Raw genomic sequence first — 13095 nt, 5'->3', positions numbered from 1 at the left:
GTGTGAGAGTTCCTGTGGCCACTGGGTTCCCCACAGGGATTCCCCACAGGGTCCATGAGAGAGGGTCCCACACACCCCTCCGTGTGAGGATTCCCAGTGTTATATGTGTGTATTATAAAATTGGCTTTTCGCAAGATGTGTGCTATATGATTAATAACATAGTAAAGATATAAAGGTATAAGTTTATTTCTGCTATTGGTAAGACTAGATATAAAGGGAGTAGTTGATGTAGCAGCTGCTTAAACTGTCTGTTTGGTTGGGATAACATCCAGTGAACATGTAAAGAAGACTCTGCTACTGATAACACCAACTATCAGCATCTATCACACGCAGCAAGCACGGACCAAGGCCCAAGCTGGACGCGATAAGAAGGACACAGCCACGAAACACGCATGCTCTAAAAAGGCGGATCCAAGGAGGGATCATGCAGGGCAGTTCCTGGAATATGGAAACTAGTTTATATCGATATAACGAGAAGGGTATTTAACAAGTGTCTCTGAGAAAGCAAGGTGTGGACTTGGCTGAGTGCCAAGTCACCCGGCCGGCCGTTTTTGGTTTTTTCTTATCTCCTAATTGTCTTAATTATTTTATTAAACATATTCCTTAAAATTTACTAAAAAGTGAACCTCGTTTTTCACAATTTGGGGGCTCTTGCCGGGATATACCTCGACCCTGAAACCCCATGAAAAGCAGAGCGAGGGAGGCGCCCCGCCTGGTTTTTGGCGGCCCAAAACTTTGTTTTTCCTGGTGAGAATTGGGGATTGCAGGTAAACATCCAAAGAGACAAGCAAGGAGAAAGAAAAAAGCAAGTAAGGAAAAGGGAAAAGGCTCCCTAAAACTGCAGTATTTTTTGCTCCGTAAAAACCTCGTGCACGAAGAACCTGAGGAAGAAAATGGTTGTGAGTAATTCTCAGGGGAGCGGGTTAAAAGGGGGGTCTGTGTGCTGTGTGAATGGGACACTGGCTGGGTACCTCAGACTGGTGAAGTGAGTGTGGTGTGGCTTCTCATGCTGTTCGTTATCTCGCAAGGGAAACGACTAGCACAGAGGTGAAGCAAAAGATAAAAAGTGTGAATGTGACCCCGGGTGATTGGGACGGGATCCCAGAGGAAAGAGGGGTTGTAAAAAACCCCGGGTGGCTGGGATGGTCCCAGGGAGGGTTTGGACCCTCAGGAAGGGAGCCGATAGTTTTCCTATACAACCCACTGGGAAAACGGGATACTGTTGGGGGGAAACGTTTGAACCCCCTGGTCTGGGACGGGGTCCCAGGAAAAGGGGTTCAACCCCTTAAAGGAAGAAAGCAAAGGACACCTAGACTTGCTGTTGAATTAAAAGGGTTACGTAAGACCCAAGAGCATTTAGGGTTTGGCCAAATATAGGTATTTTTGGGTTTTTGCCAGATTGAGGATAGAAACACAAAAAAGCCTTGCAGGTGTAAGGTCCAAGACACCTGGGCTTTGGAAAAGGCTGCCAGGTTGAGGAATACTAAAGGCTTGAAAAGTGTGATAATCTAAGAACATCTGGGGGTTAGTCAAATACCTATGAGTAAAAACTAACAATTTTTTTTTTTTAAAAAAGGGTACCAATCTTTTTGTGTTGTCTTTGTGTAAGTGGAAGTAAGTGCAGCTGAAGAGGTGTGATTGTTGTGGAGTTTATTTGTGTTAAGGAAGTGAATTGTTGAAACGGTTAAAATGTCTGAATGGAAAAGGGGGAACTGCAAGGGAATTAATGAAGAATTCAAGTTCAAGAGGGCTGTCTAAAAAGAGAATTGGTGCAGTTTTGCAGATTAATGGGGAAATTCATTTTGAAGAGTTTTTATTGTTGTTGTTATTGTTGTTCTTGAGTGAATGTATGTGTAATATAGACTGCTGAAGTAAAATAGGAGTTTTTGTTTTGAAAGATGGTCTATGCAGCACATGGTGCTGTGCTGCTGAGCTGATGAGTTTTCTGTGCCTCGGGGGAAAAAAGGAGGGGGTGATGTTCAGGCTGTTGGATGGCAGAGAGGAGACCAGGCAGTGACTGGATGGAATCCTGAAGGTGGGACAGAAGCTTGGAGAGTCTTATGTTAGAGGTCTTGAAAAGTTTTTTGAGAATTTTGGAAATTCTTAGAGGTCTTAGAAGTTGTTTTTGTTTGGTTTGGTTTTTTGGTTTTTTTTGGAGTGCATTGAAATTGCCTAAAGAGATAGCTATAAGACATCAAATGCTGGGGGGTGACCTCAGAAATAGGAAGGAATAGTTTTAATGGAACAGGAGATTGGAGTCAAAAGAGTTGTGAGAGTTCTGGTGTTTGATAAGAAGGAATTAGAAGAAGAAGGAATTATGGATGAAATTAGATCTTTTGTTATTGGGGATTTTTTTTAAACAAAATTTATGCTCAAATGCCATGAGTAAAATGTATGTTGGGAGTCCAGATGCAACCCAGATTGGAACCTGAAAGTAACACCCTTTGAGATAATGTTTAAATTATGAAATAAAGAGAAATTAATGTTAAGAGGGTATAGCTTTACAATTGCAAAAATGGGAGAGGAAGTTCTTTAACCCCACAGTGGGAAGATGCTTTTTCAGGTATTGCAGGCAACTGAAGCTGCGGTATGGCTGAAAAACTAAAGCTGCAAGTTTTAAATCAACGTCAGCAAAATCAAGAGACCGGTGTGAGAACCCAAGAATGAACTGTAGCATCTAAACCAGGTGATACAAAGTTGAATTTTAAACAGAGCTGAGTGGTCATGAACTGGAAAAGACTCAAGTAAATTTGGAAGTTTTGGACAAAGGACTTTCTCTGTTTTACTTCTCTGCATAACACCTAAAAATCAGTCCGGTCTGTCAAATGCTACCTCTGTTTCTTCACAGCTACAAAGGAAATGGACTTTCAAGTAATTCTAGTGTGGGGAGTTGAAATTGAAATATGTAATATTGGTTTTTTTTTCACTCCACTGTATAATATTGCAGGTACATGAAAATCACAAGAAGAAGACGGGCTCCATATCCCTAACATTTTGGCTAATTTATTTTAGGTTTTATATCTTACAGAACAAACAATATGTTTTTGCTTCTTTTATTTTTTTTATTTTTGTGTGTGTTTAAGGTACTTCTTTCATACTAACTTAAAGGCATTTTATTACTTATTAATCTGTTTTGTTTAAAGAAGGAGGGCAGAGAAGAGCGCCTATGTGAAATACCAAGAGGATATGTTAGTGCTCACAAAATATAGGGTGAACTACTACCCGACAGAGTGGGAACTAAGGAAAGAGTTTTCAACTAAACTGGTACTGTGTCAAAGTTAATACAGGAGCTGTGATTCCTTTGTGTACACACACAACATTTGTAACCAATACAGGACATTCTTCAGTTACGCTGGCAGCGTTGTCCCCACAAAAAGGTACAGATAATTACTGATAGAAATCTAGTTCTGTCAAGTTTATTCTCAAGAGCAAATTTTTCTTCTACTATTTAGAAGTCATGAGAAGGGATATAAAGATTTGTTCTTCAAATGGGTGGATCAAAAATAATTTAAGGTACTAATTATATAACTTTATAAGGTGGAAAAACTTTGTCATTCGCCTCTTAGACAGAGGTTGAGATGTAGATATTGGTTGAGAAGTTTTTTGTTGTTGTTGTTGTTGTTTGTTTGTTTTTTTTCTTTTTCTATGGGCAGTTCTTTGTGTGTCTTTGTTAAGAAACTTTTGAAGGTGTTTTGGTTTTCTTTTTTTATATAAAAAGATGTCAGATTTTCTTGTGGAATATAAGGAGAGATAGTATGAATGACAAGATACTTGCTGCTTGGAAATATTATTGTGGTATATGCAAAATTTTTCTAGTAGTTTCATTTATTTCCCTGCTTGATAAGTTACTATGAATTTTGCAGAAACTGTTTTGGAAGGTTTTTTTCTTAGTTTTCCAGCTGGCTGCAGATAAGACCTAGCTCACAAAACTGGTGGTGTTGATTGTCAAAGGGGGTTCTTATCGAAGTTTCTAAGGAGCATCTAATCTTTCAAATCAATGCATGTCAAATTGAGTGAGTGTGTTTGCCTTAGATAGAAATAAATCTTATAGTGTATGTATCTTTCTGAGTTCTCCTAAATAGTGAAGGAAAATCTTCTAGAATAGCAAGAATTCATTGTCTTCCTGCCCTAAGAATAGGCTGAGCAGAGGATTGGCCCAACAGAAACCTTCAATATGATAAAACTCTAACATCAGAAGGGGTAAAAGAAGTTTCTGTTGTTTTTTGTTGGTTTTTTTCTCTTCTTTCTTCTTTTCACTCTGTAGTTTAAGTTATTTTTTGTTGAGTAAATTTTTTTCTCTCTTTCAATTTCTTTTTAACCTGTCCCTCAATCCTAGTTACAGTTAAAAAGGTGGAAGCTTTCAAAAATTAAATGGTATCAGAAGTGACATGGAATAGTTGAACTAAAGATGCAGTTTTACTCGGAGTGCAGCTATGGCCAGCATAATTAATTGTCAGTTCTAAAAAGGCTTTGCAGCTGGCCTTTGGATTAAAAGACTTTACTGCCTTTTAGTGATGCATGTGTACATATATCCCAGTAAATGGGGATTACCAGTGCCTGTTGAGTGGGAAATACCTGAGGAACAGTGGAGAGAATTACGGTTTTAAAAAAAAAAAAAAAGGTCAAAGGCAATTTGTCTGAAAACTAACAAACAAACAAACAAAAAGAATTAACAAGGAAATAGAGGGCAAGACTGGGTTGGCCGCTGTACTTGCCACCAAGAAGATCATATACTCCTGCTGTGGGTAGCAACCCCATAGGCATGGAGGGTGGAGGTATAAGCCATACCAGACCTCTGTTATTCCTTTTTTTGTCACTTCACTCATTCTTTGTCTTTTGCCTTATAGGATATTGGCAAAATCATGCTACAGATACTATTGAAAGTTCTATATGAAAAGACACTGAGGTTCCTTTCTTATTGCACATATCCGTATCGACAGTCACTGTTATAACCCATCCAAATTAGATAATTGGGAAAATATTAAATTGTGGAAAACTTAAGGACCAGTGGTGACTGGTTGGAAAGTAAGTGTCTATAAGAGGAAATAATGGAAGCTAGAAAACAAGGAATATGGCTCAAAGCCAAATGAATTATAAAAAAGAAGAGGTGGGGTTTGTTATATGTGTGTATTATAAAATTGGCTTTTCGCAAGATGTGTGCTATATGATTAATAACATAGTAAAGATATAAAGGTATAAGTTTATTTCTGCTATTGGTAAGACTAGATATAAAGGGAGTAGTTGATGTAGCAGCTGCTTAAACTGTCTGTTTGGTTGGGATAACATCCAGTGAACATGTAAAGAAGACTCTGCTACTGATAACACCAACTATCAGCATCTATCACACGCAGCAAGCACGGACCAAGGCCCAAGCTGGATGCGATAAGAAGGACACAGCCACGAAACACGCATGCTCTAAAAAGGCGGATCCAAGGAGGGATCATGCAGGGCAGTTCCTGGAATATGGAAACTAGTTTATATCGATATAACGAGAAGGGTATTTAACAAGTGTCTCTGAGAAAGCAAGGTGTGGACTTGGCTGAGTGCCAAGTCACCCGGCCGGCCGTTTTTGGTTTTTTCTTATCTCCTAATTGTCTTAATTATTTTATTAAACATATTCCTTAAAATTTACTAAAAAGTGAACCTCGTTTTTCACACCAGGACCCCTGGGGGGATTCCCCACAGCCTCCATAGGGAGGTCTCCATGTGCTTCTGTGTGAGGGTCCCCACAGCCCCTCAGGCATCCCAGAGCCTCCAAGGGAAAGGTCTCCCTCATCCCTCCATATGAAGGTCTACACAGCCTCTCTGTGAGGGGGTCCTCCACAGGAGGCCCCAGGACAAAGCCCCCATACCAATAACCCCAGAGATATGCTGAGGGGCCTCCAGCAACTGTGGATGGAGCTCCAGGCCCACACCTGTGTGTAAGGAGACACCTGAACCTGCCCCTCCCTGAGGTATTTCTTACCCCCTTCCTAGTCTGCCCCTGTATCTTCAGGGACGCCACCAGTAGCCTCATGCTGTTGCCAATTTTAGGAGCTCACTAAACACAGACACAATCTGTTTTAAGAAAGAATACATTGTTTCTTCTCTGCAGGTGGCAGAGAGGTTTCCACAAAAAGAGGTTAAAAGTTACATCTTTTTTACAGTAAAATACACATGAACCTGTCAGGAAAATCCACCAACGCCAGACCTTTATGTCCAAAAAGGAGACAGAGGATCTTTTCCACTTAATTTGAATAAAGGGAGAGAGGCCACCAGGGCACACACCCACAGAGATTTCTCCCTCTGGGTTTTGGAGGGTGCAGCCTCCTTTATATCCTGAACTCCCGGGTTCGTGTTGCTCTCTTCCTTTTCCCGTTGCCAAGATACCAGGAAGGTACAGCCTTCCTGAACCACCTTCCACATATTCCCTCCTTGAACCTGTCATTTTACCCCAAAGTGCAGAAGTTCAGCCTTGTGCAGACTCTTGTCTATCTCAGGAACCAAACTGTATTGGCTCTGCAACAAACCTGCTGCTTAAAGTTAGTAGAGACATTAAACCCATTTCAAAGACGTTAATACCCATACCTTCACCCATCAAATTATTTGTAATGACATTAGCACACATCTCCCCTCTCAAACCCACCTACCTAATGCATGTTTATTTGATTGAGGAAAATTGTGCTTCTCATCCACCTTGACACTTCACAAAACCAGAATGCTCCCAATATACACCATGCATCCTGAGCCAACACTAGGCTTCATGTGCTGTCACACAATAAATACAATATCACAATCAGAACCTGCAGTGGACCCCCAAGATTTCCTCACTCTAACAGGGACTCTTAAAGGCTTGAAGTGCCCCCAGCTGTTGCAATAGACAGTGTGTGCTGACAGCTCGATTCTTACTGTCATGTCAAATGTGACATCAGCAGTTTGGCTCTTCAAATTCCAATTGTCAAAACCCTATTGAAGGAACCCTCTCACACAGTGGGATGTGGGGTGTGAAAAACGAGATTTACTTTTTTGGAAAAAAATTAAAAGTTTAATAAAAAGACAATAGGAGACAGAGATAATGCAAGGGGTTAAACAGTTGGGTGCTTGGCATTTAGCTAAGAGCACACTTACTATTTTTGGACATATTCTTTAATTTTTTTCATTACATTAGCCTGTTGCATATTCATAGGCTGTTATGTATATTATATTTTTATACAAACTAATTTCCATATTCCAGGAATTGTTTAGCATGGCTACTCTTTGAGTCTGCTTTTTTAGAGCATGCATGTTTCTTGGCTGTGGTTTTAGTCTGTTCTCTTTATTACTTCTAGTTTGGGCCTTGGTTTATACTTTCTTCAGACAGCAGATGTTGATAGTTGGCATATCAGTAGCAGGGTCTTTATATTATATATTCTGGATGTTATCCCAACAGACAGTTTATGTATTACTATATCAACTACTATTACTACTACCCCTAAGTTTTGTTAATAGCAGAAATAAAAGCAAAGTTATTTTAAAATTATACATACAGCATTCATCTTAACATTTGCAAAAAGCCAACTTTATAATATGTATTTATAACAATGGCACCTCCCTCGAATGGAGGTTTGGTGGCTGTGGATGTGGAGCCCCACGGCTCTGCTGCCCCCCAAATCCTGCTTGTGGGGAAAGATGGGATAGGAAAGGCTTGTGGATATGATTGCCTGGTAAGAAATACTGGAGATGTAAAACCTGTGAGTGAAATAGAAATGAAGGGCAGTTTTGAGCTGTGATCACGGCAGGCAGGAAGACAGTGATTAGCTGGAGATGGGTTGAAGGACAGAAAACAAAAGGACCCAAGAATGCAGCACCTCTCCACCCTGCCAAGGCATCAGGGAAAAAGTAGATAAGAAAAGTAGTCTTTAGAGTTTAGAATATAGGATGATATGGTAATATAGCAGTTCTCATAGGCTGCATGCAAAGTCTGTAAGTTTTGTATCTCGCGCCAGTTGGTTGCTGTAAATTAGAATATTCAACACAAAAAGAGATAAAATGTATTATAATAAGGTCCTCGCTCTCTTACTGCTCTGATCCCTGCACTCTTCCTTCCTCTCTTGCCCCTCTTAGCTCTCTTAGCTCTTTTACCTCCCTTACTACATACCCCTCTCTCTCTCCCTCTCTTTGGGGTTCCCTTCAGCCCAGGCTGGTGGCTGAAGGCAAAGCCCTTTTTACCCACGACCCTTGCAATAAAACTACGTGTTTCTAGAGTACCTCAGGTCAGCAGAGCTCCTTCTCCCTGCCGTCCATGGATGCTCCTACACCCGCTCCCCCCAGCCCGATCCCCGTCGAGTCCATGATCGAGCCTGGCGAAGGCTCGGCTGCCCCAGGAAGTGGGAAGTTATTTTAGCACTGAATAAACGATTTGAAATACAAGTTCAACTACCGCTGTGCGCGGGGCGGGGACGGACGGGGCGGGAAGTTGGTTCTTTAAAGTTCGCACACGACCGGACTGTACTGAGAATTCCATGCTGGAACTCGCCGCGCCCACTTAACCTGTCCGGAGTTTGCTTCCCCTGGGAACGTCGATCAGCGACCAGACCCGGTTCTCCACACTCGCCTGCCCGGTGCCCCGAACCCAAATCGAGCCGGCAGCAGCGCTCGGCGGGGCCGCCTCCGGCGCCGGCGTCGGAAGAGGGACAGGCCCGGGGCGGGTGGGCGGAGGTTTTCAGGGCAGTTTGGGTTGGAAGGGACATTAAAGATCATCTTGTCCCACCCACCTGCCATGGGCAGGGACAACTTCCACTAGACCAGATTGCTCCAAGCCCCATCCAACCTAACCTCGGATACTTCCAGGGATTTGAGAGTAGTCACAGCTGGACCCCCAAGGGGGTCAGGATGCCAGGGCTTCACCACTGAAGTCTATCATTCTGAACAGTGTAGGCAGCATTTTCATGGGAAGGACTGCAATGAAGGTTTTAAATTAAACATTTTAGTTACTCTTTAGTGTTGAGTTACAAGTTCATATGGAAGGTATAACATAATTTTCTTCCCCCAAGATCTCTCAGATCTGGCTGACAATTTTAGGACTCAGCTCAGCTTGGCAAATGGCCCTCCTCTAGTCAAGCCAGTTTATGCCAAAGCTGATCTCCAGTGTGTGGCTGAACTCCGAGAATGTCTCTACCCAGGTAAGATACTGATTCTGGATTTCTTTCTTCATTTAAGCTTGCATTTGACAGAACTTCAAGGAAGAGAGCATGGAATAAATCCCAGACTTTAGGCAAAGCACTGTTAGGGTATTTTTAAAAGACAGGACTACACCAAGAATGTTGATTTCCCTGATTTTTCAGCTCTTTTGATGTTTTCTCCTTTTTTTGCCACTAAGTATAATCCCTCATGCAGACAATTGCTGAGAATATATCTGGTGTTCCAGGGCTTTGAGAGCTGTCTGACCCCTCTTATGCTCAAAAGTCTTCTCAGGGAAGAAAAAGAGACAATAAATTATTTTGAGCATAATTGAATCAAAACAATGTGAATCACTTTAATGACCTCATGGTATAACATCTTCCCCTAGAAATTGGTGTGTTGAGTAAATAATTTGCTGTGTTTTGCTTTTCTGATTTTTCATTTCTTTTCATTTTTGTTTTGTTTTGTTTTTCCTAGTGGGTTCTAATGAAACCAAATCCAGAAGCCATCTGCACCAATCTGTTCTCAGAGTATCCTGGCTTAAAGGATTTATTGAGAAAAGAACTCCGTGGTCTTACCAGAGGGCTACTTATACTTTCCAGGAGTTGAATGGTTGACATTGGATTGCAGAAAAAACAGGATGTTGTGTGTGATGCTCTCTTAGTAGCTGACAGTGAGTGTCCAGTGTTGTTGACTGTAGTCAGGAATGCCTCTTGTGTTACGTCAGGAAACTGGAAAGAAACTGCTCATGCCTTAAAGCAAAAATTTGTCAGTGATGGGGGATACATTTCAAGAGTGTGTGTGATTGTTATGAATGGAGAAGGGAGTTTTAAACAAGCTTTTGCCTCTACCCAGGCCTCTGGCAGTAGACAGTAGCTTTATTGAGGCAGCCAGCACCCCAAAACCCACTCTCATTCCCAGATTCTTAATAATGGCCAATTAGGTCTATTACAAATGGATTATTTATTTAATAGGCAGATTTAACAGACCTAAGACTTCAATAGATTACTTACTACACAAAATAAACAAAGAAACACTACTAGTAGATATCATACAGTGCAGGATTAAGGTACCAAATTTTACAGCTAGTGAAGAAACAGTATAGATTGGGATTCAATGTATCTTACCATCCATTTTCTGATTGGGCATACATAGGATCCTTCCTCTCAGTTTCTGGAAAACCATCTACAGAGATGCATCCAAACTTTCTGGGAGAAATCCACAGGGGAGTGTGTAGAAGGCTTCTATTGCCATGAAATTTTGTGTAGTTTTTATAGTGTAAAGTAGTGTATTTCAGTCAATGATATTTAAGTTTTATCTCTTTCTACATCTTGCTCTCCAAAGATGTTTATTCGTAGTTGAGGGTCTCTCCCTCTTGGCACCAGAGATCACCCCTGCTGGGCATCTGTCTGCTGGGTTATCTCATCCATGTGCACCAGCTGTCTGGGGGAGTGGTGAGGGGTGGATGAGACATCCTGTCACAGTGATTCCCCAAATCCTGCAGCTGAATGGCACAAATGACCAGATAGGTGTTGATGAATGATGTTCCCTGGCAAGAAGCCCAACCCGATTCCACCAGCTTGTACCCAAAGAATTGCATCCTCACCTCCAGGAACATCCCCACCCTCCTGCTAGCACTGGTAATTGTGCTGTGATTTAAGTCGTAGTTGAGTGACAGTCTTAGCTGTGAGATTTTCAACCTTTTCACTCTCAAACAACATGAGCTAAACACCAACAACCTGCACAAAGTCAGGAAGCAATTTGTCCTTGGTCTTCCTGGAACTGGGAAAACAATTGTGGCTTTCAAGATTATTGAGATAACAAAAACATTTTTTGCTGTTCTGCAAAGGAAGAAATACTTTGCATTTGTGAAAATCAACCCTTGAAGGGTTTTGTGGGGTAAGCAGCCATCTTCCTCTTTTTTCTATCATTGCACTCTCTATGCCCACAGAGGGTAGAGGTAGGTCCAAAATTCAGGCTCTGATGCACACTGGATCTCCTGGTTGAAAAGGATGTACATGTGAGTCTAGTCCCAACGATCTCTTGATAATGACATCCTTTTAAGCCTTAAAAGAGTTAGTTCCAGTGCTATTAAATGTTAATTTCAGCAAAACCTTTGAGGTTTCCTCTGCCTTGTAGGTGCAACATGGGCAAGCTTCTGGCCATCCAGAAAAAGTACCAATACCAAAATACACCAGTCCCTGTTCTGCCTGGGCAGTTCAGCAAAGTCAATTTGCCAACAATCACCTGGTGAATTCCCATTTTACTAGCTCTGGAGGTGGCCTTCTCCCTTTCTTGTGATTATTTTACAAACAAGCAACATATTTTTCAAGAAATTACTTATTAATTTCTATCATTTTTGTGCTTACTAAATTTCTTTGTAAACTGATTGCCATATTTTCTATTTCCTAATGTGTTTCCTGATGTTTTAGTTCTCTTTTCATAATTTTACATTATGTTTGGCAGTAGAATTATTTGCCCACATGAGGTCACCAATCATCTGCTGTTTCTTTCTGTAGCTTTTAACAGTGGGGCCAACTCCCTGTCCTGATTATTATAATTCAGTTTTTATTCCAAGACATTCAACTCTGCTAGATTTTCATGCAAGGATACCTTTTTTCAGCAACCTCTTTAGCTGTTTTGTCAGCTAATTGATTGTCTGTATTAACTGAAGCATTTCCTACCTGATGGGCTTTACAGTGCCTCACAGCCACTTCTTTTGGCTTTTGTACACTCTGTTGTAGGTGACTAATTTCTTCTCTGTACTTAACAGGAGACCTTTATGCCAATAACAGTCCCTTTTCCTCCCATATATCTCCATGGGTATGTATTATTCCAAAACCGTATTTTAAATCAGTCCCTGTGTTTATCCTTTTTCCTTTAGTGACTTTTAGCACTCAATGTAAAGTAAGTAATTCTGCTTTTTGTGCTGTTAAGAAGTAAAGCCTGGACTTCTGTTACCTGGGTTAGGGTTACCATTGCATACCCAGCTGCTCATCTTCCATGTTCATGACTTGCTGCTCCAACCAGAGTGCAGGTCCAGTTCTGGGTCTTGCATGGGATCACTCTTGAGATCAAGTCTGCCAGAACACACTTGTCCAATGGTTACTTGGCAGTCATGGTACAGAGTCTCTGGGCTTCCTTTGAAGCCTGGAGAAACATGGCTGGGTTCAAAATAGTGGTTGCCTTAAGTCTGACGTTGTTCTGTTCCACTAAGGCAGGTTGGTATTTCAGTATCCTGCTGGTGATATCCAATGTCCTTTTTGTTCCAAATCAGCTGGGTGTGGGGATAACTTGTAGGTGCTGGATGGCTGCTTGTAGAGTGTCTCACGTTGTTTTGTAGTTTGTATCCAAGACCCATATAAAATGGATGACCCATAGAGAGTTATTCTTATTCTACCTAATCATACCTCCACATACTGGGGCAGGGCAGTTCCAAGCATAACTGGCACGCAGACACACAGTGCACCTAATATAAACAAAGATGACACAGGACATAAGATAACTCTGTACAAGAATTATTCTGGAACCCAATACACTTTCAGGCAATGGAACCTACAGAACTAACACAGGCACATGAGGAGGGTCTAAGACACACCGTACAGAAATCAAACAAAATGGCATGTCAAAGAAGGTACTACCAAACCTGAGAAGTAAGATGCATGAGAACATAATTTATATTTCTTTTGGTCTCTGAAAAGAAGTTACATTGCATTTAGCCAGGAGTCTTTTGGTCCCCTAAATTTTGCAAGGTGCTGTCCCTTAGTTAGCTAAGGAATTTATGTTGTTTTGGTCTTTGTTATTTTAGCTTTCTTAGTTTAAACCTATTGTTGTGGTTTGAAAGCAAAACGAGTGAGAGGCTCCAAGTCAGAGATATAATTTAATAAGAAGAAAGGCAAAAAGGTAAAAGTAAAATAAAATAAATGCAATAACACAAAGGATCACTGACAAGGTCAG

At 41.2% G+C, this 13095-nt stretch overlaps 1 pseudogene across 1 annotated transcript; it reads left to right on the top strand.

Moving 5' to 3' along the window:
- Window positions 1-8260: 8260 nt before the first annotated feature.
- Window positions 8261-11041, top strand: LOC310917247 (schlafen family member 11-like; annotated as a pseudogene). Its single transcript has 4 exons — window positions 8261-8345; window positions 9012-9140; window positions 9616-9935; window positions 10718-11041. The product of its transcript is annotated as a schlafen family member 11-like (transcript).
- The last annotated feature ends 2054 nt before the right edge of the window (window positions 11042-13095 follow it).

This window comes from Zosterops lateralis (genome assembly GCF_965231275.1).
Source record: "Zosterops lateralis genome assembly, chromosome: 19".
NCBI lineage: Eukaryota > Metazoa > Chordata > Aves > Passeriformes > Zosteropidae > Zosterops > Zosterops lateralis.
This window is presented reverse-complemented; position numbering and strand designations above follow the sequence as displayed.